A 321-nucleotide genomic window follows, 5' to 3' on the forward strand; every position below is an offset into this window, starting at 1 on the left:
GGGGGAGGAGAGGATGTGTGTATGCGCGCACGCATATCACGCGCGTCCTATACTCGCCTCCGCGCATTATACGCATTATATGCCGTATATGATCTAGATCCGTGCGCGCAGAGACAAAGGAATGCTTCCTCCTCCTCCTCCTCCCCCTCCCGCCGTTCACCCTCCGCGCTCTCCGGGACCCCCGGCGTCCTTCCACCGATCCTCCTTGGTACCCTGACCGAAGAGGGTACAAGGAGCTGCGAAGGACGGCGCGAGGAGCGGGATGCCGAGGGTGAGGGACGGAGAGAGGGACGAGGGAGGAAGGCATGGAGGGCGGGAGGG

The sequence above is a fragment of the Dinoponera quadriceps genome, unplaced genomic scaffold, assembly GCF_001313825.1.
Source record: "Dinoponera quadriceps isolate SergipeBrazil2010 unplaced genomic scaffold, ASM131382v1 scaffold1565, whole genome shotgun sequence".
In the NCBI taxonomy this organism is placed as follows: Eukaryota; Metazoa; Arthropoda; class Insecta; order Hymenoptera; family Formicidae; genus Dinoponera; species Dinoponera quadriceps.